Consider the following 27,014-nt stretch of genomic DNA (forward strand, 5'->3'; position numbering starts at 1 on the left):
AACAATTACTTGTCCAAGGGACAAAGTGCTACGGAAATGTTCTTGCCCTGTAATGAAATCCACTTGTCCCCTTTAACACCTAAATCATTTAGATGAGGCTGCACACTTGTTTTATTAATCAGGAACAACCTCCTAAGTAAACTTGCCATCTGTTTCTGTCCATCAGTTGTAAGCAACCACACAAATTCCCTTAAGGCAACCTATAAGCTTCCACATTCCTCTCACCAAAGATGCTAAGCTGGTCTCATTTCCTCTTAATTTCTGTCCATAACCCTTCCACAGACTCATCATAGGCTCCATCCCTTTGCTTCTGATCTTTCACACTATAAGCTTTATCCCCTTACCCATTTCTCTCAATACAGACTGAATAGTGTTTTCCTCCACTCTCTCATTGCAGGCCACAAGTTCCATGCCCTTTCATGCACTACACACAATACAGGTTTCATGCTTGGCTTCTTGCTTCCAGCTCGCTACATGTTCTATGCCCCTTTCTCCACTCTCTCTAGTGCCTACTAATAACTGTGTGATAAAACACATCATTCATCATTTCTTTCTCTGCCAATGAAGGCCATCTAGTAGATGTTTGTAGGGATCCTTAGCAAAGGAAAGTATTGTTTGCTTTAGTGTAAATATGACACCTTCTCATGTTATGTGTGTATTTTCGAAACAGTTTCACGATACGCAACCTATAGACATATGACTGAATCTCCTCTCTGCATTTAAGAAGGTACAGGCTGGTATGAAGATGTACCGCTTCCTGGTTCGCTAGGAGTCGAAATTATCTGACGCTAACAAAATTATTTGGGTTGAGTTGAAGCAGTGGCCATCTTATTGGGGTCTGAATGAAATGCTGCATTAATTCGCTGTCTGTAGCCGCTGATCTTTTTTATTTTTTATGTGAGCGTAATCCACCCCTGTAACCTCTTCTCTCCTGTACTGCTCCTATGAATGAAGCATCTAAAATATTGATAGGAGAGTCCCAGTTAACATAGGGAGAACACAAGTATCCTGCCCATTCATTACGAACACACAGCAGACATATCACCTACCTGTGCATGCCAAAGTACAGGCCATGTAGACTTTATTTGTGAAGAACAGCAGGAGGGTGACAGACTGGCCCAGACATTGTGTGTGAAATCAGCATAAGCGCAACTTTGTCAGGGAACTTAGTCCGCTTTTTATGCATGGTTAAAGACTGTGACACTGACTTGTAAAACAGCATTTGAATGCTATCGTGGAACTCGCGCTTAAGCTGTAATCATCTTAAGCTAAAGCGCAGGTGCCCTGATTGCTTCAAAAGTAAGGAAAAAGAAAAAAAATCAATTTCTTTACTTTTGAATCTATAGTGGCACTGTTCTTTAGCTTAAGATATTTACAGCCAAAGCGCGAGTGCCGGGATTGTAACCAAAGTAAAGAAAGAGAAAAAGATGGCGGCTGCACGTCTTTTTTTTATTTACTTTGGTTACAATTGCCTCACTCGCGCTTTAACTGTAATGAAGAAAATAGTGCTTGCTAGACTAAATGAGATGTGCCGTGTAACAAGCGAAGTAAAGGGGACAGTAGTCAATCGAGGTTACAAATGAAGACAAATTAAAGAAATGAAAGTACTCATTACCAGACAGTACCTGCCCATTTAAAGCACTGATTGACAGTACATGCAAAGTAATGGGCCAGAACCAGGTGTTAAAGTTCTGACCAGTTGCCAGTGAAGCGCACAGCACCAATAACTCCTATGTTACCTCGCCGAATACGGACTGGGGTTTGGTGGCAGCAGCAACACACTTGTGCAAGCTGGACAAATCCCCCAAAACAAGCAAAAAACAAAATAAATTGTATGCAACAGCAAATGTTCGAAAACATTTCAAGGGGGTATGCTGAATAGCGCGGGATCTCCCATTTGGAGAGTTACAACATTGAATGCTGACTCATGCTAGAATTACACAAGTAGGTTAAAGGGCAAAGCAGAGGGACCAGGCAGAGTTCAAGGCCTCAGTGTGTTGCATGCTCCTCAACGGGCATGACCCCTCAAATGCAGGATGACTCGTGTGCCAGAATGCCTCGCGATCCACCACTTTCTGCTTTAATCATTTGCTGGCATGTTTCCAGCTTCCGCAGATGTCATAATACTAATCTGTTGCCAGAACACATTTTACCTGTAGAGGTACCGGCACAGGAGCCTTTCGAGGAGTGGTTTGCACTTGGCACGTGTTGCAATAGAAGTGTAAGAGTGATTCTGAGCAGTTCAGGCAGCATGAGAGAGGAGATGGCGCCCTTTCTGTGCTCCATTCGTCCAACCATTGGTGCTCTTCAAGTCCTTCTTGCTGTGTCACTTATGGCTTCTGTCAACTGGGGGAAGCTGTTGGTTGTGCCACACGATGGAAGTTACTGGGTCAGCATGCGCCTCTTGGTGGAGGAGCTGGGGAGGAGAGGCCACCCGGTAGTGGTAGTTGTGCCAGGGATCAGCCTTGTCTTTGGTGGCTCTGAGGAGCAGATGCTGAAAACCTACAGAGTACCGTTCACCAAGGAGCATTTTGATGGCACTGTCAAAGCTGTAGCGTTTGAAGCATTTCTTGAGCACCCCCCACTGCAACAAATGTTGTCCTTCAGGAGGCTGATGACTAATGTCACCGGCATGATGGTCACTGCCTGCGAGGACCTCTTGCATGACCAGGAGCTGATGGCGTATTTGCGTACTATGGAATCTGATGCTCTATTAATGGACCCCTTCTATCCATGTGGCACAATGCTTCTAATCTTTCTGTTTGTTTGTCTACAAAATGCTTCAACATCTCATCACGGATAGCAAGCGCTATATAAATCCAAACCCTTCCCTCTTCCATCCCTCAACTATCCTTTCAATCCAAATAACAGACTAACATATCCACCGCTCAAATTAATTTCATATTTCCCTAGACTAATTCACCACTAATCCTGTTTGGGTTTTGGAGTAGCATGCTACTTGCCAAAAAGCGCTTCAACACCTCATCAGAGGTAGCAAACGTTATATAAATGGAACCCTTTCCCTCTTCTATCCTTCTCAATTAAAATAACAGACTAACCTATCCGCTACTCAAATTAATTTCCTATTTCACTATACTAATTCACCACTAATCCTTTCGGATTCTGGAGTAGCGTACTACTCGCCGAAAAAACGCTTCAACGTCTCGTCAGGGTAGTAACCGCTGCATAAATACAATAACAATCTATGCGTGGCTTCATACCAACAACTACATCTGCGCTGCAAAGGGCCCACAACCATGTTTCACACTTCCTTATCAGGCTAGTGCACTCAGACCAGAGCACCCCAGTGCCAAAAAGCGCAACAGCTGGATACTGATGAAGGAAGTCGCCCAACTTAAGCTGCTGTCAGCATACATCTGTAAGGGTCTGGGATTGGCCCCTAAGTAACTATTTATGTCTATGGTTTACCTGACCTTGAAGGATAATGTTGGCTCTGAATTAGTTGGAATCCACTTGAAAACAACAGACAAACCACATCAGTTCAACTCTTAGCTCAGTGGGGCTGGAGTGTATGGCACAAGCAGCCGTGGTACTTCATAGTTCAATAATGGAAGAACAGATGGGGAACCTCAGTCAATGGGCACTTTTTAATCATGGATAACCTCTGAAGGTTACTTTCAGTGATGCTGGATCAATTTTTATAGTGGGCTGCTGGCCAATATCATGTTCAAGTTCAAGTTCTAAAATTTGTATAGCGCACTACTCACCCAGAGGGTCTCAAGGCGCTTGAGGGAGGGAGGAGTATTTATTTATCGAATATCCACGTTTTTAGTTGCTTTCTGAAGGAGAGGTGGTTCTGTGTAAGGCGGAGGTGGGTGGGGAGAGAATTCCAGGTTTTGGCCGCCAAGTAGGAGAAGGAACTTCCTTCCATGGTGGATCTGTGGATGCGCGGAACTGCGGCAAGGGCTTGGTTGGACGATCGTAGTAGTCGAGAGGGGGTGTAGAAGGAAAGACGCGTGTTGAGGCATTCGGGTCCTAGGTCGTAGAGGGCTTTGTGTGCGTGGGTGAGGAGACGGAACAAACGGAGAAACAGTCGCTCTCATCTTACTTGACCTCTCCGCAGCCTTTGACACAGTCTGTCATAGCACCCTCATACAACGTCTCAGCAACGTCGGAATACAAGGAAAAGCATTGGACTGGATCATCTTGTTCCTCACCGGAAGAACACAGAGAGTCCGCCTCCCCCTTTTAGATCAGAGGCCACGGAAGTCATCTGCGGCGTACCCCAAGGATCTTCACTCAGTCCTACCCTCTTCAACGTATACATGAGTCCCCTTGCCTCCATCGCACGCCAACACAACCTCAACATCATCTCCTACACAGACGACACCCAGCTGATCCTCTCCCTCACCAAAGACACAAACACCGCCAAAACCAACCTACATGAAGGAATGAAATAAGTAGCCGAGTGGATGAAGAACAGCCGTTTAAAACTAAACTCGGACAAAACAGAAGTACTCATCCTAGGGCCATCCTCCTCTGCCTGGGATGACTCATGGTGGCCTCCGGCCCTCGGAACCGCACCCATACCTACGGACCATGCACGTAACCTGGGCTTCATCCTGGACTCCTCCCTCTCGATGACCAGACAAGTCAACGCCGTCTCATCTTCTTGCTTCAACATCCTACGAATGCTCAAAAAAATCTTCCGTTGGATCCCCACAGAAACAAGAAAGACGGTCACCCACGCACTGGTCACAAGCCGACTGGATTACGGAAACACCCTCTACGCCGGAACCACAGACAAACTACAGAAAAAACTCCAACGTATCCAAAATGCCTCAGCCAGACTCATTTTGGACATCCCTCGGCAAGACCACATCTCCGGCCACCTGAAAGAACTCCACTGGCTCCCTATCAACAATATACAGCCAATCCCTCAACAATTTATGCAATCCACCAACCCATCCAACCAACAACCTATCCATGCATCCACCCATACATCCATGCATCATGCATCCATCCATCCATCATGCATCAATCCACCCACTGTGTCCCACTCCGACCCCTCTAAATATAACTCATTTTTTCTGTATATAGAGATGACTGTATTCACTAGTATATGCAGTAGACCTTTCTACTCTAACATTCCTATGTGACTCTTGCAGTACATCTATTCATATCCCTTCCATATGTATATAGAAATATAACAAGAATCAACAGTCTCTTCTTTGTGACTACATCTAGTGCATTTCAATTGTTTTCCTGTTTGTATCTTTTACTTAACGCATGTAAATCAAAGTCCTTAGGTTTGGCAACTGGTTCTTATGTAAAGCGCTCTGACACCTTCGGGTAAAGTTCGCGCTACATAAAATCACATTAAATAAAACTTTACCCCACAAAAACAAACCATCCATTTGTGCCTAGGCTTACATTTTACGGCCTCGAAGCACACAGAGAAGGGACAGTTTACTAAGTCGAGGCTTTGTAGGGTGCATGGCAGGGGACAGTTTTAGGCGCCATGGGAGGGTAGGGAGCAGAGTCAGAGTACTTCACGGAGGTAGGGGGCATTTTTTTATGGTTCAGGGCAGGGGGCTGCGGTACTTTTTGGAGCAGGGCCTTATTTTAAAGTGCTCAGTTCAGGTGGAGGAACGGCACAAAACACCAAGCAGACAGAGGGCAGAAGGACACAAAAATGCATAAATAAATAAATGAATAAAAATAAATACTGAGAGACTGCAGGCCACAGACTGCCCACACAGACAGAAGCACCTACCAGGCTCACCACTCACATACTGGGGGGGGTCCACATACACACTGGGTCCGGTCCTACCTATGTGATGGCAGCACTCTGATTTTGTAGTGTGTTTAATTGTACACTTCTCTCCTCAGAGGCATAACGAAACTGAGGGGGGAGTAGCAAAGTACATGAAGGGCGGGGGGCGGGGCTCCCACAAGAGCTCTCAGTGAAGGGGCCCGTGCACAGTGCCAGAGGGGAATCTCCCAGCACTGCGGGGACTGACGTCATTTGCATTGTGATGCAAACCCTAGCAAGAGAAACCACCATTTACGATCCCGAAACTTCCTAAAAACCCAGTTTGGCATCCCTGGTGTCCTCTTACTCATGGAGGAGGAGGAGGGCGGGATTAGCGTCGGTCTGACTGGATGCTGTCGAGTCACACTTTGTGCTAGTATAGCGCACTGAATTATTTGTTTACAGTCTCCTAGCGCTGTACATAAAGCTTCTGTGAATTGCTGTTGTTCCCACTGTCCCTGCTCTCCAGTTTCCTCCCGTGTCTCCCAGTTGCACCATATACATGTCTCTCTAGGTCCTTGTTTTATTTATTTCTTTATTTTCAGCTTTATATAGAGCGAACTCGACCCGATTTGCTCATATCAGGACGCCGGGACTAGAACCTGCGACCACAGTTCCAAGGTAGACATGCTGGCCGTGACGCCACATCCCCCCCCCCCCCCCCCCCCCCCCCCCTCACCTAGGGAATCTCTGGATAAGCTATGACGTCACTATACCTGTGACACCTTGAACTCATTTTCATTTTTAAGCGCCTGCGCTTTGCCTCCTGGGATATTTCAGTCATGACTCGAAGTTACAACGCTCTTAGACACAAAACTTTGAAACAGGCATTCTCTGGGAGGGGGAATCTCCTGAAAGTAGGGAAATCCCACCCCACTCCCTTTGCTGATTCAGTGACAGAAGCCTGGTTCCATAGTTTCTTATATCTGCAGCTCTGTCCTATTCTGTAAGGTATTTTGCACTACACCTAATTCACATACATATTGCAGTTTCTGTACAGCGTCCCTTCGCCCTAGTGTTCGCCGTAAAAAAACTAAAATATAAGTAAAATACAATTTAAAAAAATTAAACATACCTCCTATAATGTAATGTGGCTCTCGTGTAAATCACTCTATGACTTTTTTGCGCTGTATAAACTGACAAAAGGGAACGCCAAACCTACAAGTCCCAGAATGCAAAGTGATGTTGGCATAAAAGGCCGGACAAATTTGAAGTGCCACAGATGACAAAACGACAGTAAAACATGGGTCTTCTTCCATTTCAAACCAATTCCCTTCTTCAATTACTGTAATATTAACTTGGTGTCCCAGAGTACGGCGGGAAACATGACCAGAGGCAGATTTGTGAGGATCTATAGACTGCAATTACCAAGAATCCTGGTGCGACAAGCAGCGTGGCCCAGAAAGCCATCTAGTCCTCACCAAGGGGCTGACCCAAAGCCCACTCTATGTAATGTTCTAGGCAGTGCTGTCTGTAACAAGGCAGCAACAAACGGGGAACTGGAATGTGGTTTGGAGGGTTTACGCCCATTTTGAAATACCATCTACTGCACTTTCTCCGGCCAGTGCCATGAGGCAGCAGGGCAGCAGCTATAGGGCACTCCACTGGGTGACCCCAGATATGCTAACACATGCTCTGGCTGATCACCCTGTGTCCTGTACGGGCGACCTGGAGAAAGATCTGGAGAGCCTGCAATCCTGGCTTCTTGCCAGATTAAATGAGCTCGCTCCCTTACAGCCACCCAGGTCTGCGGCCCAACGGGTCTCTGCCCCCTGGTTCACGGAGGAATTAGCCCACGCCCGTAGGCAATGTAAAGTTGCTGAGCGGGCTTGGAGAGTTCAGTATGAGCCTGAGGCCAAACAACGTTATAAAATCATGATGAAGTCATACCATGATCTAATTTTTCAGGGCAAGAAATGTTACTTCTCCAAAAGGATTGAAGACGCGGCTAACTCCTGTAAGGAGATTTTTTCAATTGTGCGTGAATTCACCAGCCCCCGGTCAACCTCTACTCAGGGCGCTCCGGTGGAGACCTGGGCTAATACTATTGCCAATTTCTTCACCACCAAAATCAGGCAAATTCAGGATTCCTTCTCGTTGAGATCTTTAGATGACGTATCTACGATGTCGACTGAGACAGTCTTTTTGTCTCCTCCTGGCCCTGCTTTGCTAGACTTTCCTCCCCTTCCGGCTGCCGCATCCTTAGCCTTGATGAGGAACCTTAAATCGGGCTCACCGCTAGATCCGTGCCCAGCAAAATTCTTAGCGAAAATGGCTGACGTCATCAATCCCATTGCTAATCCTATCCTTAATCTATCCCTGAGTCAGGGTTTTCTGCCCCAGGCTTGGAAGCAAGCCATGGTCATCCCCCTGATCAAGAAGCCCAATCTTGACCCAGAGGCGCCTTCCAATTACAGGCCTATCTCGCTCCTTCCAGCACTGACCAAGATCCTGGAGAAACACGTGCACAGCGTGCTCTCTAACTTCCTGGAGTCTAATGAGTTACTTCATGAATCCCAATCGGGCTTTCGTTCCAACCTAAGCACCGAGACGGCGCTCCTGGAAGTCTCGGAGACCGTTAAGGAGGTGCTGGACACGGGAGGCAGGGTGATGTTAGTCATGTTAGACCTGTCGGCGGCGTTCGACACCGTCCCCCATGAGGATCTCCTCACTAGACTTCATGACATCGGACTAGGGGGGCCGGTGCTCAACTGGTTTCGTTCCTTTCTGGCCAACCGCCGGCAGACGGTCTGGGTCCCACCCGGGTCAGCCGAGATGCCGCCACTGGGAGTCGGAGTGCCTCAGGGCTCTGTATTGAGCCCCACTCTATTTAACATCCTTATGACCCCTCTGGCAACATTGGCGGAATCCTATGGGGCCCGGATCGTCTCTTATGCTGACGACACCCAGCTCCTATTCACCTGTCGTAAGAGCGAAGAGTTCGATGGAGAAAGGATCCGCGAGTGCCTTGGGGCTGTTTTTAGCTGGTTTCAACACAACAGCCTCAAGTGCAACTCGGACAAATCCGAAATACTATTCTTCGGATGCCCATCGGAACCAGATTGGCAGGGATGGTGGCCTGCTGACATGTTCCCTCCCACTCAGTCCTCTAAGTGGGCTAAGAACCTGGGAGTTAAAATTGACAACGAGCTCTCGCTCAAATCCCAGGTTTCTACTCTTACGGGAACATGCTTTGGGATCCTCAAGATGCTACGCAAGTTCTTTCCCCTTCTCTCGGAGGAACATCGGAGGATCACTGTTCAGGCACTCATAGGATCCAGATTGGACTATGCAAATGTCCTATATCTGGGTCTGCCTGAATACCTCCTCCAGCGTCTGCAGGTTACCCAGAACGCTGCTGCTCGTGCAATTTATGGCCTGCACCGCCGCACCAGTGCCTCCAATCTCCTTGTATCCCTTCACTGGCTTCCGGTGCGGAAGAGGATACTGTTCAAGGCCATGACTCTCGCCCACAAGGCCTTGCATGGCAATGGTGCCAAATATCTTCAGAGGAGGCTGGATTTCTATCGACCTGCACGGTCCCTCAGGTCAGAAGCTTTGGCTTTGGCTCGGGTGCCACGCATCAAAAGGGCTCGGCTAGGCGGCCGGTCCTTTAGATTCCTTGCTCCTCAGCTATGGAATTCCTTACCGGTGTCCTTGCGAAACACCGCAAACCTGCTTGTCTTCAGGAAAGACTTAAAAACTTGGCTGTTCGCTGGATAATCTGTCCCCTCTTTTAGGCCCCCGCTCTTTTACTGTTATGTTTTCCAGCTCTTTCTTTGGTCTGGAGCACAAAGCGCCGGGACACTCCTTTGGAGTAGCCGTTGCGCTATAAAAGTCCCATTTTAACATAACATAACATAACATAACCCAGTAGCTGGGATTAAATCAAGTGTTACACACTGCAGTCTATGGTAGTTGCATCGTTTTAAGGAATGTGTTGATTCTGTTGTGTGAAATACTGCCCAAAGCCAGGTGATGTTACTAATGTCAAGCAGTATGGCCTAATGTGTGCAACGGCAGAGGAAGATAAGAGAACTGAGTGTTGTTTATGTTATTCTTCCTCCCACTGCAGCCTACATGTGCTGCTCTCCCACTGCGGTGGCAGATTGAACTGTCAGTGAGGGGTTTGTGATTCATGGTTTAATGAACAGGATTTTCTTAAAGAAAATGTTAAAATGTTCCATGCGCTCCTTTTGCTAAGCAGCAAGCGCCCCCTACCATAAAACCATTGTGCGAGCTATAGACGAGTGAAATGATTCACGATCAGGTGGTTTTCTTGAAGGATCGCGCTCTCGATGCGGCTGTGTTAGTGTGAGGAAAATGCTGCTGATGGATTGCAATAAACTCAAATGTTGCCATGGAAACCATTGCATCACAGCCTATGTGCGACATTCCAAACAGCCTATTTGTTTATTACCTGGTCTGTGAGATAGATTTCACATCCGATTGCTTTTTCAATGTACTTTATCATAAATGTAATGGCGGGCTGGCACAAAAATCGTCTGTTTATGCACACAGCTAGGTCATGAAACATTAGCCTTCTGGCCTTGTCTGCCACTGAAATAAAATATCGCTAGCAGTAAGTCTGACGTGTCACCTCCAATCCAGACGGGCATCAGCCCTCTGCTATCGCAGCACGAGGAGAGCTCGCTGCTTTGCCATTGCATCTTGTCACCCGAACCACAATCTGCTGTACCCTTACTTTTTCTACTCTATTCCTCTCCGACTGGCCCCACACAGTTCTTTGTTAATGCCTATTATGCACGACCTGCAGTACTAACTCTCATCGCCTCTCATTTCCTTCAGCACGCCGACAGAACCCTGCCTTAACTTGCTAACTTTCAGAGATTAGGCGTCCTTCCGAGACTGGAACCCGGTTTCCCAGCCTCGAGGTCGACCACTGTCAGTGCCTGAGTTTCGCAGGCTGTGCTTAAGGAAGGCGGGTGCCGTCAATGCCGGCACAGATTGGAGGGCGTTCCCGAGAACAGGCTTTCGGCTGACGTAGCCAAAAGCGAAAAATTCTCGGGAACGCCCCCGAATCTGGTCCGGGATTGACGGACAGAGCCCTCTCCCAATGGCTAGCCTCCATTTATGGAGCTAGCCAATGGGAGGAGGGGGCGGATACCCGACCCCACAGAGAAAAACATAAGGTTTTCCTAGCGCATGCGTACTTCGTACTTCGTACTTCGTACGCATTTGCTAGGCAAAACCTAAAAAAGGAGGCATTCAAGACTGAAAGCACCAAGTATGAACAAAGTCAAAAGAAATTGCTCAAAATCAGTATTCAACATGGGGCATCCCTTAATGTCCAGTTAGGCGCTGAGTAGAGTACTGATAGGGTGGATGACGGCACTCCAAAGGGCATTCCAAAGGACAACAAGCATTTGCAATGCAATAGGTCTCGCAGTTACGAGAGTTTACGCTATTGGCATTGTAAAAAACAATGCTTTTTATTTATGTTTATAAAACAAAAACAACAAAAACAGGCATTATTATTTGCAATGTCAATAGCTCAAACTCGCGTAAATGCGAGACCTATTGTATTGCAAATGCTGGTTTCTCTTCTCTCATCTCCAGTTAATGCGATTCCTCAGTGGAGCTCTCTACCAAAGCCCATATTAATTAGAGGGCATGTGTGAAGCTCGGCCTTCCTCTCGCCAGTTGCAAACACCCACTGGTACCAGCAAGCAAGCACTGGCAAGTTTAAATACTGTTCTCCACGAGAAGCTACAGGTCTTACAACAGGGAAATACAAGCATCTCAGTACAAGGAACCACAAACTTCCTTTCTGAGGAACCAGATGCGTCACTGTTACAGACCTCCCCATTCTGAGGCAATATAGGCTGCCCGGCATAACAAACCTGATGAGAAACCAATCACTCCATACAAATAACTTCATACACCCCCTCACTCTGAAACACAGACATCGATCCTTGAGTAGCTAGCTGCAGGCATTCCACCCGAGGAACCACAGACATCCCCATTTACAGAACTGAGCTGTATCACCAGAAACATGCATTTCCTGCGAATAAATGTAAGTTGCGTTTATTTTTTTATGTAAAGTGTGTGCATTATATTTTGTACCTGGCCAACAAAAGAGTTACAGAATAATTTATTCTTTTTAGTCATATCTCCGACCCACCGCCAGGCTCGCTGACTACGCTCCCCTGCAGGATGACAGTTTCCATATACATTTTATGCACTTCGACCACTGTGTACCATCCAACATCCAACCCGCTTTTAGCCTTCAGTAAATAGATGGCACCCCGCGTATAACCATTATCGGCACAGGTGTCCCAGGCTCTCTGTAGGGGTGGTATTACTAGATTGAGGTTTGGTATTTAAAATATTGATTTCAGCATCCACAGACTTCAAATGGTTTTATTAAGAAGGCCCATGGAGAGGTGATAACTGTGATGCTTTGAAACGTGCTGTCCAAGTTTAGACTCTTTTCAGGAAGAATAAACCTTTGCATGATTCCAAGGTTAATAAATTAATAAAGCATATCTCTGTTGATGTGATTAAATGAAAGAATAAGAAATGGCTTACCTTCCTGGTGCTTCCGCCACCAGTGTTTGTATAGAGATATAGCATTTTGAAATAAGCGGGTGGCACTCAGGAAGGCGAGGTACTCTGTGATGTACTAGCAACACGGGAGGGAGGCATCTGGTAGACGGCAGGAGCCCTGCTCTGTTAAAGAAGATTACACAGCACGCTGAGAGGCAGCAATCGGCCGAGCAGGACCTCTGGTGGGCACAATAATATTGTGTGCCCCACCTCACAGGATGCCTCTCTCCGGCCCCTGTTGATCCTAGGTAGTGCGTTGACGCCTTCCCAGAAAGTTACAAAGGACGGCTCCAGTCTTAAAAAGCAGAAAGAGACACTGTGATCGTTCGAGCATGCACATTGGCTGTCCAGATGCAAGCTGAAAGACATATCATGCGCGTGCCCATGTGCTGTCAGGGGCCAAGCTGATACAGACGCTGTGAGCGTGCACATCGCCTGTCCGGGCGCACACATGTTTTGTCTCCCTTGGTGCACGAAACCGATAACAATAGCCTCGCCAAGCCAAAGCAGCGCATGCACTGCGTTCGCTAGGTGAAACCTAATAACAAGGAATACTGCTCTTCAAGGCAGTCAACAGCGCAGAATATGCGAGGCAAAATTCTAGAGAGAAATTATAACATCTACATAATGATAGCTACAAGAAAACATAACTATTTAAAACGAAAATGGAGGTGAATGAGATCCAAACTGTAGATAGATAAGCAATAGGGGAGACTAAAGTGTGAGGAACCAAAAAGATGAAGAGAAGGAAATAGGACTGTTCCCAAGCTGTAGAGGCGGGAGCCAGAAATAAAGAGATGAATGAGGACACATAAAGCTCTGGGCTCCTACTACAGACAGATAAATCCGTGGAACATGGCAGGGCTTAAAGAGAAAGGTAGGAATAATATTGGGCCAAAAGGCCAAATCCCAGGCAAAGTGTGAGCCATGGTTCTGAAGAAAGGTAGAAATGTAGCATGTAAACAGGCCAAATTACAGGCCTGAATTAAGTTTGCAGAAGAGGCGTTACAGTTCGGGCATGCAAGCAGCAATATAATAAAAAACGTGAACATGGAAAAAATGGACAAATAAAAATATAGAATAAAGATAAACAATAAATCAACCTGTCCCAGACCCACAGAAAAGTAAGCAATGTGGCAAAGTTGAGCGGAAAAGTCCAGCAGCAGCAAGCTCGGGAGGCAAAATGCTAACTGCTTACTCTCGGGTCCCAGGAACAAGGCCCAACGCACAGGAGGGGGGCAGGTCCCATACATCCACCGTGGATGGCACTGCAGTTGTCTAGTCTTGATGTATCCATTGCAATAACCAATGTGGTCCAAGGAGGATCGGTATACACAGGATTCCCCAAAGCAAGCGATTGTGGTGGAGGGCAATCTTCATATACCTCTTCACTTGAAGTATGAATGATAGATCAGAGTACACAATCATCTTGAAGACTTGAGGGCCAGTTTCCTTAAGGATGCAACTCCCATACCTAAAAAACTTGACAAACTTTTAAGCCCAAGATCTCAACCGATGTCAACCCTACAGTAGAGTGCAGAAAAACATCCTAATAAAATCTAACAGATCTTGCTCTAAAAAGACAACACTCAGGCAGAAGCAAGCATCAAGAGGAACTCTGGGACCTGAGCAGGAAAGAAGAAACATAAAGTAAGGCAATTCTCATTAATCTATCGGGCTCTGTTTGTGCCCTGGCACAGGCGGTCCGTTTATTTCCGGACTGCAGTGACAGCAGCCACATGGATGTGCGTGTGCTCACTTCTCACTAGTGGAGAAGTTACTGCATGACGTCTTGCCTGGTGAGCTTTGAAGGGGAAGGGAAATCCTTTAAAGAGAGTCATTTTCTCTCTGGATTTGCCTTCTCTTCTTGAGACTCCAGAGCTGCAACATTGTCGTGGTGTCTCAGTGAAAGTTGTTTCTCAATATTATATAGAAGCCACAGTTACTGCTTATTTAACTTATGCAACTAACAGCCACTGACAAAGCCAAGAGTCCTGACTTGTTGTCGGTATGATGTACTTGTATCATATATCTGGATGCAATGACAGAAACAGCAAAATACAAGTCAGACCTCACACTATGCTAAGCACAGATTTTTAGTTTACATGCTTTTAAGCTACGCCCTTAATGACAGGGGCCACGCCCCTTTGAGACACCCCCCCCCCCTATTTTTTTTATCCCACTTAAAGCCCCGGTCATGTCTATGAAAAGTTAACAACTCCTCTTCGTGTGCTTACTCCTGGGTGAAATCGGCAAAGGGGAGGGGGTGTGGTCTGCCAGCTAGATATTCGACTTTGGGTGTTGGAGACCAGAGTTCGAACCTCGGGGGCGCCTCCACGTCCTGTGATTCTGGGCAAATCACTTAATCTCCCCCTGCCTGAAGGTGTAATGGAAATACGGTGCTCATGTAAAGCGCTCCAACATCTTCGGGTCGAGTTCGCGCTATATAAATCTGCATTAAAAATAAAAAACACACGAGGAGCCATTAAAAACAGTGACTACCTTTCGGACCCAATTCAGATGCTTTCCGTTGCCGTGGAGTTCCATTCCTGGGAGTTCGAAAACAACCTAATATTTTAACCGCGTGTTGTCGCCTCCCATGTCACTGAACCAAGTGGACTAACAAATCTGAAGACAACGAACTGCAAAAGCACACTCGACTAGAACGTGTTCCTGGTTACATGGAGCATCAGAGAACCGAGGTAAGTGGGGACATGTTGGGCGAGCCTGCACCTTTTACAAACGGAGCTCTCAGAGTCGCTCATCCATTCCAGGGTTTTGCTTTTCATTCTGGGACTCCTGTGACTGCTACTACTATTGTAAAACTAGGACTACAAGCGCCAGCATGCAAACGATAACGTTTGACTGTACGAGTAATTTAGGCACGAACGAACCCAGTATACCTCACAGCTTTACCAAACTCGGATGGGTCCCATACAAGGGCCTTTAACGAGGTGGGACGGGCCAGTGAGAGATGCGAGAAAAATATCTCACAACCGGAAAGTTGTATTGTCACTGCTTGCATACCATTGTGTTCAGCTGGAGCTGGTCTGAGGCCGGAGGGGGATTACTTGACTCGGGTTTCTGCCATCTGTACGTCCTGCCCTTCCACCTCCACAAACAGGGTTAGACAATGCAAATGTGTAAGGGTCAAAGGGCGGGCGGTTTGCCTGAAGCAAATGAGGCCCCCGCGTCACTCTGAACGTACGTGTCACGTGCAGAACAGGTTACAGCTCTGTGCGCGAGGAGCTGCTCTGCCCGCCACGGGCAGCACACGGTGGGATACTGACTCCGCGGCTTCTGCTGCCAGAGCCCCTACCGCAAAAATTCCAGCAGAAACGTGCACCGAACATTGTTTCAGCAGAGGGTGAAGACCCGGAAGTTGGTGTTGGCTGCTGTGTCTGTGGCTGCGACAACCTCGCCTCAAAATTCTGCCGTTACCCTAGCACCTCTCGTCTCGATCCCGCAGGACCCTAAGAAAAGAGCACTTTCTCCATTCAACCATGCTCCCTGTCCCAAGTTTTGTCTCCTGGGCTTTGCCTGGGCTCCTTTGCTTGGGCCTCTTCAGCCTCACCGAGGGCGGGAAGCTGCTGGTGGTGCCCCAAGATGGCAGCCACTGGCTCAGCATGCGGCCTGTGGTGGAGGAGCTGCAGCGTCGAGGGCACGAGATCGTCATGGTGGTGCAGGAGAGCAATATCATGATAGAGACATCACACGCCTACACCGTGAAGACTTACGCTGTGCCTTACACCAAGGAATTTCTGGAGTCAAATGTGAGGTCACTGGTCCAAGAAGCTCTTGGTGAGAAATCTATTCTGGAGAAGGTAGTTGCTGTCTATCGGCGGATATCCAACATGACCGAGATGATGGTCTCCAGTTGTCGCCACTTTCTGGACAACCAGGAATTGATCCAGAGTCTGAAGGCTAGTGAATTCGATGCTTTGCTGATTGATCCATTCTTCCCTTGTGGGCTAATCGTAGCGGAGTACCTGTCCATTCCATCAGTCTTCTTCATGAGAATGATCCCGTGTAGTTTTAACCACGAAGCGGCTCAGTGCCCTAGTCCAACATCCTATGTCCCCAGGTTATTTACTACTTACACTGACCGTATGGACTTTTTTCAGAGGGTGAAGAACATTCTCATGGGTGTCTTTGAAAGCTTGCTTTGTCGCGCCAACTACGCGCCATATGGACTCCTTGCCTCACAGTTCCTGCAGAGAGAGGTTACCGCATTGGAACTCTTCAGCGGAGCTTCAGTGCTCCTGCTGAGCTATGACTTTGTCTTTGAATTTCCACAGCCAGTGATGCCCAACATGGTCTTCATTGGAGGAATCAACTGTGCTGAAAATAGACCTTTGTCTCAGGTGGGTAACATATATGTCTAATTACGAAAATGGAATGGATTGTACTAGTGGGTGGGAGGTGGGAGAGACATCTTAATCACATTTCCTGTCTTGGAAGGTCTCCAGATCCTGGATTCGCAATTATGTTACTTAAGAAACATTGAACTAAATGATCCTAATAACAGTTATCCCATCAATATCATTCGAGCAACAGCATTAACAACGCAGTTGTGAGCACGCTTGCCATTACTGGTTACCACGCTTGCCTTACCCACGCATATTTCTTTACCATGCATACCTTTACAATGTTTTTTGTTGTAATGGCAGTAAAGGCATTTGCTTGCTAAAGGGAGTCAGTGCTTAAGATTCAGAGTGAATGGGTGGGGGTGGGCCGGTTTCAGGGCCGGGGGCTAGGGTGTTTTTAGGTCTCGCCTTTTCCATTCCGAAGGAATGGAAAATGGAGAGAATTCAAGTGCTCAAAATACTCGTCAAACGAAGGGTTTTTTGGTGCGGTTTTCTTCGAGTTCACGTGGCCACAGGCACGCGCTTTTGGACCATAAACTTTCACGGTCATCTGTTCCCCAGCTCCAGCACCTCCCCTCCTTAGCCTTACTTGGATTTCTCCTCCCCCTCCCCAGCCAGCTTCCCCCAGGCCGTGTTCTCTCCCACCTTTCCTCCTCTCTGTCCCTTCTTTCATTCACCTCCCCTCTCTCTCCCAGCACACAGCCTTACTTGGATTTCTCCTCCCCCCTCCCCAGCCAGCTTCCCCCAGGCCGTGTTCCTTCCCACCTTTCCTCCTCTCTGTCCCTTCTTTCATTCATCCCGTTTTCGCAGAGGGCTCGGGGACCGCACAAAAACGCAGCTTTCTTATTCTTCCGTCTTCGGTCTGATTCCTTATGGATTCTGTACATCTCCCTCTGAGCCCAGCTGCACTCGTGTGCAGAGACAGTGGACCCAGGGTAAGCGCAGCCTTTTTATTCCCGCCCTCTCTGTGTGATCTTATGGACTGTCCATAGTTTTAAAATCAAGCAGTCCTCCCCAGACAGCCCGTGGACTCTGCTATCACATTTCTTCGCTTATTGATTCTTTATAGTCTTCCTCGGATAGTAGGTGGGTACTACATCAACAAAGGCGTTTTATTCCTGTACCTTCGCTTTAACACCCTATGGATTCTGTACATCACCTTCTGAATCCTACAGTGTTGCTTAGATAGCACGTGGGTTCTACATAAACAGGCTTTTTATTCCTGCGCCACCGCTCTGACACCTTATTGATTCTATATATCGTCCTCAGAATCCCGTGGCCTTCCGCAGGTAGAATGTGCACCCTATATAAACACCGTCTTCTGAGTCCTGCGCCTCTCATTATATAGATTATGGATTCTATACCTAGCATTTTGAATCCTGCATTTTTCCTCAGCTAGCATCAGAACACGACCTTCAGATTACTGGGTCCTGCGTCTCTCATGGTATGGAGTCTGTACAGCGTGTGATCGACCACTGCTGCCTCTTGAACATCACGCAGATAAAATACAAATGTGACCTTTTGATCCTTGCAGCTTCCTCTGATGCCCGACACGGTCTACACAGAGCCATTGGAACCCTATATTCTTCCGCGGGTAGTACCCTAGTGTATATAAACATAGTATTCTGGTGCCTGGTCACCCTACTAATTGCATATGGATTCTTTCTATACTTGGCCTTTTGAGTGCTCCAACCTCTCCCTTCAGAACGCTCTTAGTTCAATTCCTCAACCCTAACCTGTATGGTTGATGGATTCCATAAATCACCTTTTTAATTTAACAATCTTCTATATATAATACGTTACTACGATATAAACACAGATGCAGGAATCGTGCAAAGGCCGCTTTGCGTGTGAAACAAGTGAACTTATCTATGACGCGTGAAAACTCTACCTTCCCCGCGTGGAAAACTTGTAGTGTTTGAATGCCCCAAAACATGCCCACAAGATGTGTGGAGCCCTCACCCGGTCTTGCACCACCGAGTGTGCATCAACACGCCCCCAGCACTCGGCGCCAAAGCCCCAACAGAGAGGGGGGAGCTCGGCGTCTCTGCCAGACTTGATCAGTCCACCGAATATGATTCAGGATCAAATCACCAGGAGACAGCAGGCTTTCGCCAGGTGTCGAGGCATGTCGCAGACCGTGTGCGCCGCGCGGCCTTCCACCGGGCAGTGTCTGAACCATCTATCCTTTGATAGTAGGGAACCATGAGGCCTCAAGGTATGTGAATCAGCAACCCCAAACAGAGCGAGCAAGCTATGCTTGATACTAACATGTGATATGTGCTCTATGCAGGCATCCGCATAATGTGTGAGGCATAGTTCTTTACCAAAATACAGTGTGCTTCAACATCCTTTCACCCAATCGTAGGTGAGCTCAAGAATCCTACCAATACTAAGCATATGCACCATATAAACCCACGCCCCACGGGGCGTGAAGCACAATTCTTACCAACAAATAGTGTGTGCACCATGCAACCCACTACCCCACGGGCGTGAAGCACGATTCTTACCAACACATAGTGTGTGCACCATGCAACCCACCACCGCTCAGACGTGAAGCACAATTCTTACCAACACATAGTGTGTGCAGCATGCAACCCACTTCCCTACGGGTGTGAAGCACGATTCTTACCAACACATAGTGTGTGCACCATGCAACCCACTGCCCCAAGGGCGTGAAGCACGATTCTTACCAAAAGATAGTGTGTGCACCCTGCAACCCACCGCCCCACAGGCGTGAAGCACGATTCTTACCAAGACACAGTGTGTGCACACCATGAAACCCACTGCCGCACACACTGTAATGCATGACGCCATCTATGCAGTCAAATGGCTGCGAACTGAGGCTGGTCCACCTCCCACTGCGCCCCTACCCCCCCTCCCCAGTCATCAGTATAGGACTCGGAGCTATGGTGACACAAAACGTATTTTTTTACTGCCCGTGAGAGCAGCCCTGGAAAAACATTAGAATTCGGTGACATTAAGGAAGATTCAGGTTAAGTTTGATTGTGTGATTGTTAATATCACGTAGCTTCCTTTTAAACAACTTGAAGCCCTGTGAGGCATTTGAATTAACCGTGCACTTCAGATGTTTGCTTTGGAGGATTTATTTACATTTCATTGCCGTTTTTTTCTTTTTTTTTTTTTTACCCTGGCCCTCCTGCTGGCCTTCCACCTACATATCCCCTCAGTGTTTCGTGCTTTTGTAGAGGATTGCCACCAGCAGCATTTCTCCTCCCCTTGCCTCCGAGAGCTTCAAATGGATCTGCTTCCCTGCCCACTGCTTCACACTTCACGGCCTGGCGGCCGTGACTCGCATCAGGTCTGCAAAGCTACGGCCAGCTGCTGGGCAGTAAGGTTGCCTCCCCCCCCATCCATGGGAAGTCCCTCCAGTGAAAGCGCAAAGGCATATAGGAGGTCAGCCCCTGATTTTCAACACTGTTCTCTATGAAAACGCCAATACTTATTGTGGGTTTTATTAACCTGCCTTCAAAATATTGGTTTTGGTAAAAGTTTCCATAACAATTATGCTGAGATTTAGTTTGTTATGCAAACGCCAGATATGAATTTCTGCCCTGTTTTCTGTGCCACAGTTTTTCTATTTTGCCACTATTTTATCTACTTCGGACTATTGCCATTATAAATTACAATCACTTTTATTTAAGTATTAATTATTTAAAAAAATTAAAAGCCATTGTTATTTGTAATATCAATACATCTAAGTCACGTCAATACAAAACATGTGGCATTACAAATGCTAAAAGTGTCACATTTGCTAAAGTTAAAAGTATTGGCATTGTAAATCACAAAACATAAATATAAAATGTCATTTACAAAACCAATAGCTCCAACTTTCCTACTGCGAGACCTATTGGAAACGCCAGTGCTTGTTAGGACTGGGATCTGGGTCATTTTCAGGGCTGGGGGAAGGGTGTAATCTTTAACACTTGTATGCGTTTACAACAAAATTTGTTGTGATGGCATGTGTGGTAAGGACGCAATTGTGGTAAAGACCGCATTGTTAAGGCATTCAATATATCTGCTTGCGTGGTTCCATCATACAAGTCTAGTCCCCATATCCTTGTTAAACCTATTGGAAAATGCAAAGCCTTCAATATCCAAGAAAATGTTATTCACAATCACTCCACAGACATCATTGGTGTTTCTGCTCTTTCTGTTGCAATGAAGCTTCAGATGCCGTCCAAATCAACAATTCTGTCTGCATCGTAGACTCTGAGGATCATAATCCATGGATTCACAAAAAGTAGAAAAGGACTGGGTGGAATGTTTGAATTGATCTCAACCAGTGGTAATTATTCAGGACCATTTCCAGTGCAAGATTGTTTTGCCCACCATACCACTCCAAATGCAAAAAAAACAATTGATGAACAGAATTGAGCACAATGTCATACATCCACCCCAGTACAGAGATCTGGGCCTAAATCCATCGTGTTTTTTGCTCACCGTGCCATTCCACGTTGGACCCAGCCATATGCAAATCAGTCTGGGGTGGCATAGTGGGCAAAAGAACGATGGATTTAATCCAGATCTCTTGACTGGGGGAAAATGTTTGAATCCTTCAGCATTCCGTCCATCATTTGTTACAGTTACACTTTTCACCCTTTCACCCTAAGTGGGATGGGTATGCCCAGACTTGGGTCCCTTTCTCACTGTGCCACTGGATTCAAGCTAACCTGGCTGATGGAGGGTGACATACCCCGAAACCAGTCCAGGATGCTTGTTTCCGGTCCAGGGAGAACCTGGCTTGACTGTTCAGTCTGGACTGTACCCATGAGGCACAGGGTCAAGACTGATTTGCATTTGCATGTGGCTGGGCCCAAACTGGGGTGGCGTAGTGGGCAAAAGAACAATGGATTTAACCCAGATCTCTTGACGGGGGGAGAATGTTTGAATCATTCAGCATTCTGTCCATCATTTGTTGCAGTTACACCATACCACCCCAGGCAGAAACAAGCATATTAGCCTTGGCTTATAAAGGGAATAGTACAGCTAAATCTGAGACCCAGAGCCCCTCTGAACAAGAGCACAAGCAACGGGTTTGGCCTTTTTGACCAGATCAATAGGGTGATTGAGTTTCATGGTGGAGTAATCACACAGGACCCAGATTTGGGCTGTTGGAGCGCGGTGCTGAAGAAAGCAAAAAAGCAAGGCTTAAATTAATCTCTACCACTGGTAAGTGATTGAGGCTGCATTCCAGACCATCATTTTCTGTTAAATTTGCCACCTCTGCCAGGATCCAGCCATATGTAAATCAGCCTTTGCCCTGCTCCAATTTTGGCATCACTGTAAATAACATGTCCTATCCTTAACTCAGTGATAGAAATTTTATCAGCCTCTGAAAAATGAAAGGTTGAACACCCCTGCTTGAATTCAAAATCTCTCTTAGGTTGCACATAGATGTCTATAGAGGGCGCAAACAAGCAGGTACATATTTATTTGATCTCAAAACATAATCTTTCTTTTGTGCATTTTAATTCTAATAGTTATGCGCAATATCACTGGCTTCACAGTCCAAGAAATAAACAAAATAAAACTCTATTAATATATATGCTATTAAATACGCTGGGCTAAATTTATGGACTTTTTGTTTGGAAGGCAAAATTCTTCTGGCGTAGCCCAGTCTTTTAACTGCCATGTGATGGGTATTTATTGTGGCTAACATGTTGTAGTGGAATTCTTGTTGGATACCCGAGCTATCTACTTTTTGATGGGTGTGGGATGTTATAATGGCATTTTTGACCCCCTGCCAATTTCAACCAATCCATATTAAATATGGTAGGTCATGTTTTTAGGTTTCACCTAGGCAGCGCCTGCGCTGACTTTTTGAGACATGCTGCATTCATGATATGGGCTTTATTCTCTGCCCATGGTAACCTCAAATACTTAAAGGCACCAAAAGGAGTCACAAAAGTATTGAGTGCCTGACAGCTCGAAGAAAGTTGTATTTGGTGGTAGGCGGATTGTAAGTCAATGGTAGAGAGAACCTTGGACTTGCCGATATTGGCTAGCATTTCATGTAGATGTGGTAAAGGGTGACGATCAATGAGAATATTTTGATTTAGAGATCTTAAATCTACACATAACTGTTGGACTTGGCCCTTCTGGCAGGTTCACCCCTGAACTTTTTGCTTGGTATTATTAAATAATTATAGTGATTTCTTGTCTTTGCGCCCTTTGACACTGTGGCGCAGTGTAAAGTGTGTGCGCTCCCTGAGTGCGTGTGTGAGATTGGCCTGCCCTCCCATAGGAATGCATGGGGAATATGTGTGTCCCTGGTAGTTCCTGATGCATTGGGATTTCAGATGCGAGTTTGGTATGTGCGGACTCGTGTGATTAAATGCTGCGCAATGATGTATGCAGCGTGATTGTGTCTAGTGTGGAAGTGCCACTTCTAGAAGTTGGCATGTTTGTGTAATTTGTGTCTGGCGTGTGATTGGCTGGAGCTGGCTGGTGAGCCTGGCTCCAGGAGTCAGGATGGGCCTGCCCCGGTGGTGAGTGTTGAGATTAACATGCTGATGTGAGAGAGGGGCTGCACCTGGGACCTGAATTGGGCTGGGATTTTCCCTCACAATGCTGGCTCCACCCCCTGTGGTGTGTCTGATGTCCCTGACCCATCCTGTGAATAGAGAGAGGGGTTGAGCAAAAACAAAGTGCTCAGGAACCAGTTGTATCTGGTTCGCCCCTTGCCTGCCCCTTTAGACAAAGGATTTATGTGTATAAAAAGAGGCTGTGACCTCTTGTAAAATGTTCTTGTTTTCCTGACTAGAATCTATCAGGGGTGTGCTGCTGCTGGGGAACAGGGGAAGGTTTGCCTCCCTGGGCCCTGCCCAGCCCCTGGCTTGCTGATGGACTTGGTTGCTGGGGGCCCTTTTCTTCCTTTAGGGGTCCTCCCTTGGGGGTTTACTGGTCTCTTTGCCCTCTGGCAGCCTGGAAGCGCTTTATTTCTAAAATATTACTTGTGATTCCAAGCGCCTCTCCAAGGGCCTGGAAGTGAGCTGGCCCCCTAATCTGAGTCCCAGGAATAGTGGACTCTGCCTGCTAAAGCCGTGAAGAAATTGCTTGGCTGTCCCTCTGCCGCTGGAGCCGCTACAAGTGCGTCCCGTGTCCCTGGACCTCCGCGAAGCCGTCTTGTGCCTGCCCGCCCCGTGTGACCCGCTCTGCCTTGAGTTGTCCTCGCACCGTGTCGCTGGGCTGCCCACACCTGCTTCGCCCTCCTCTTGCGGGCCCCCGCACTGCCTGCCGCATTCCCTCTGGGGGGAGTACCCTGGCCGAGAAGCACAACCCCCGGAGACTCCTGGTACGCTGAAGCGCACCCTCTCCCGGGGGTCGCGCCCCGCCAGTGAAGAGCCTTTTCCCCGCTTTGTGCCCGGCACCCTTGTCTTGTTTGTGGCGTACGCCCGTGGCGTACAACAACCGAACCAGCCTTCATTGCCCCCTACAAGAGTACCGCCCTGTCCGTGTGGCCGTACGCCTCATACCTGCCTGCAAAGTCCGCCCTGCACTCAGTATGCACCAAGGGCATCAAGTATCCCGAGTACGCTGGAGGCCTACTAAACAAGCTGCACTTTCCATCTTGATCCTGTGAGCCGTACCGGCGTGTGCGCATCGGCGTGGTACGACTCGCACTGCCCAGGAGTTTGCTGAGGTTCACGCCGTACGCGTGAAGTGTACCACTTGACATGCCCTTGTCCCCAGGCCGCGTCGCACCCGAGGGCCGCACTGTACTGGAGTACAGGCGGCCCCGTGCCGCTCGCGCCTCTGGGGGGAACCTCCTGACACTCAAGGACGTCTGCCACCAGCCGGACCGGCCCTGTGAGCACCGCGTCCCGAGTACGCCTCGCAGCCCGCGTAGGACTGCGCATCTTCAGGTACTGTGCCCACATTGGACTGAAAAGTCCAAACTGTCTTTTAATCAAAGGTCCTGCATTCGGGGAAAGTTGAAATCCTTCAAGGCAGCCACGTAATAAGAAAAGCTCATTTTGCATCGAGTGCAAATCCACAAGAAAGCCTCATTTTGCATCGAGTGCAAATCCACAAGAAAGCCTCATTTTGCATCGAGTGCAAATCCACAAGAAAGCCTCATTCTTGTGCAGCATTGAAACTTTATAAGAAAGCCTTGTTTTTCCTCATTGAAACAGCCTCTGAAAGACTAGGCTGACCTTTTTGAAGCATTCTGCCTGATTTAGAAAGACACTTATGAAAGCCTATACCCTCAAAGCTAAAGTATTGTGTGCAGCCCAAAGCGAATGCTATTTATGGTCTTCCCCAGATGCACAGCACTTAGTGCCAGCTGCAGCGTTTACGCCCTGTTCTGCCCCTGTCCTTACCTGCCTAGCAAGTAGTGGGCAGCTGCTACGTTTAGGTTATGGCGCAACCTGGACCTCAGTGCTATTTATGTACTAACTGGGATTCCTGCGCTAATGTGATTTATGGGCGGCTATGATTTATGCGCTAATGCTTGGGTGTTAGGAAATGCACTGTGCGTAGTATGTTTTGCGCACCCTGTGTTCTGACACTTGAATGTGTTTTTATGCATCATGTCTGAATCTTCTGGCCTATGCCCCTAAATGTAGTTTTATGCTTAGGTGGTTGTTTTTTGAGTTCATGATTCCCTGCGTGATATTTTACTAAGGTGGTTAGGGTTGCGTAGGTGGTACTTACCTCCCTCCTACCAGTGGTTACTGGTTGTGTGCTACATGATTATTTGGTGCTACAATGGTTCTAGTTCTAAAAGTACTTATTCCTGACAGTGGTCCAGGTGGTCCTGTCCCATGTACATAATCCCCTGTAAATTCTGTCCGTGCCTCTGGCACATTGTAAAGTGTGTGTTTACTATCTAATATGTTTTGTAATACAAAGGCGATTTTTACATATACCTTTTGTGGAGTTCCTTTTGTGGGGGGCCTGGGATGTTGTTGCTGGTGGGTGCGTGCGATAATACTTAACTTACATTGCCTCCGGGGTAAGCCTTACTGCTCGTGTCACGCTACCAAGGGGGTGAGCAGGGGTTATTTTGGCGTGTAACTTCCTTGCCCTGACTAGAGTGGTGGTTTCTGCCTGACTTTGGCGCAAGCCTCAACCAACCAGAAATCCCATTTCTAACACTGGAAGGCAAGTGGAAGGATAAGATACCTTGTGTGGAGTTCATTTTGTGGGGGGCCTAGGATGTTGTTGCTGGTGGGTGCGTGCGCAAATACTTAACTTACACTGCCTTACTGTTCGTGTCACGCTACCAAGGGGGTGAGCAGGGGTTATCTTGGCGTGTAACTTCCTTGCCCTGACTAGAGTGGTGGTTTCTGCCTGACTTTGGCGCAAGCCTCAGTCAACCAGAAATCCCATTTCTAACAATAACCACATGTTCCCAGTTCTCTTTTTCTGTAAAACCACCGGAGAAACCCATTCTGAGGCATCAATAGGAGAAATTATACCTTCGGTCTGGAGATTGGACAGTAACAATTTTAAATCCTCTCTGACGCTCGGAGGCACAGGTCTAACTGTATGTACACTAGGAACAGCATCGTTTTTTTGCATAATAGTATGTTCATGACCTTTGACAGTACCTACAGAATTTTTAAACAAACCAGGAAAGGATTGCAGTAACCTATCGACAATGGAGTCCAGTTGATTGACAGATAGAATGTTGGAAGAAAGATCACCCAAAATGATGGGAGGATCTTGCCCGGGACACAAAATGATGCCTATTAGAGCAAGGTACTTCCATCCTATGATGTCTCTTCTTTTGACCGCCACATACATTTTGGTTTTAGCGGATCTGCCTAAAGACTCCACTCTGTCCCAAAAGTAACCCTACAGATCAATGTCCTTTTCCCCAAAAGCTTTGGGGTTGATATCAGGAGGAAGAAGTACCATGCCATTGGGCCATAATTTCTAAAACCATCAGCTAGGATAGTGACAGGAGCTCCTGAATCAGCCATGAACAAAATGGTTTTACCATCGATAGAAATGTCAACCAACGGCCCATTAATAGGTTTATCAGAAAGTTCAGGAGTGTCAACAGTGACTAAAATTTTAACAAACTGGGAAATGTCAACAAACAATCTTGGACGTCAGGAGTGTCCCATGAAATGTTAGAAACTTTAACTCTACTGGAAATACTGCTGGTGCTGTATTCATCCCAATCCTACACACACCTTGGAAATGTCCACATTTCCAGCACTTGACACATTTTTCCCTATAGTTGGACAATTAGGATTGTTTCCTATGTGGTTCCTGGAACCACAACGAAAACAAACCAATTGGCTCCTAAAAGGTTGATTCTT

The 27,014-nt window shown here is 47.1% G+C and overlaps 1 protein-coding gene and 1 pseudogene across 4 annotated transcripts in view; both read left to right on the forward strand.

Annotated features, from left to right (window-relative positions):
• The window catches only part of LOC147731260 (UDP-glucuronosyltransferase 1A5-like), a 629,871-nt gene that overhangs the window by 382,938 nt on the left and 219,919 nt on the right, over nucleotides 1-27,014 (forward strand). The window lies entirely within an intron of this gene.
• LOC147731262 (UDP-glucuronosyltransferase 1A1 pseudogene) lies at nucleotides 15,605-16,731 on the forward strand (annotated as a pseudogene).

Source organism: Lissotriton vulgaris, chromosome 2_1 (assembly GCF_964263255.1).
Source record: "Lissotriton vulgaris chromosome 2_1, aLisVul1.2, whole genome shotgun sequence".
In the NCBI taxonomy this organism is placed as follows: domain Eukaryota; kingdom Metazoa; phylum Chordata; class Amphibia; order Caudata; family Salamandridae; genus Lissotriton; species Lissotriton vulgaris.